Genomic DNA, 687 nt, shown 5'->3' with positions numbered 1-687 from the left:
AAAAGAAAAGAAAGAAAAACAAAGCTCTAGAAAGTGACAGAATACCAATTGAGGTGTTTCAGCAAACAGAAACACTTAGTGGTGAAAAGCTGCACTACAGTCCCAAAAGCATTTGGTTCAAATCCACCAGCTGCTTCACAGGAAAAGGATGGACAATCTCCTCCATGCGATATACTGCCTTTGTAACCTCCTGGAGGTTCACTTATGGATTGCTTCCAGATTGACAGAATGCAGCAACAGCAAGCAGATGCGACACTGGACATGCTCACTAGTCTGAACCAAAAATTTGAAGACCTGATCAAAGATTGGAAGATATCCATATTTGTTCTCATTTGGAAAAAGAAAAAATAGTGATCCAACAGAATGTGGAATTACCCAGAATCAAACCTAGAGTTCTTCACACTCATTCAGGACACAAACCCAACTCCTGCCATCTCCCAAGGCAGCCTGGAATAGACCCTAAGATGCCCCTAGTCCTTAATCTTTATTCATTTATAAAGCCTAAAAAAACCAAAACAAAACAAAACAACACACCCAAACCACCAGCCACACTCAATTATCTCTATTTAACCTTACCTCCCTGACAATCTTCCTATACTCCCCTTCCCCTTTCCATAACTCAAACAACAAGAGCAACCATGATTTTGAGAGCACATTTGCTTTTTATCAATGTTCAACATCTGATTT

This window comes from Elephantulus edwardii, unplaced genomic scaffold, assembly GCF_000299155.1.
Source record: "Elephantulus edwardii isolate Elephantulus edwardi_28Jun2011 unplaced genomic scaffold, EleEdw1.0 scaffold00015, whole genome shotgun sequence".
NCBI classification, from domain to species: domain Eukaryota; kingdom Metazoa; phylum Chordata; class Mammalia; order Macroscelidea; family Macroscelididae; genus Elephantulus; species Elephantulus edwardii.
The sequence above is the reverse complement of the archived record's forward strand: the minus strand, read 5'-3'. Positions refer to the sequence as shown.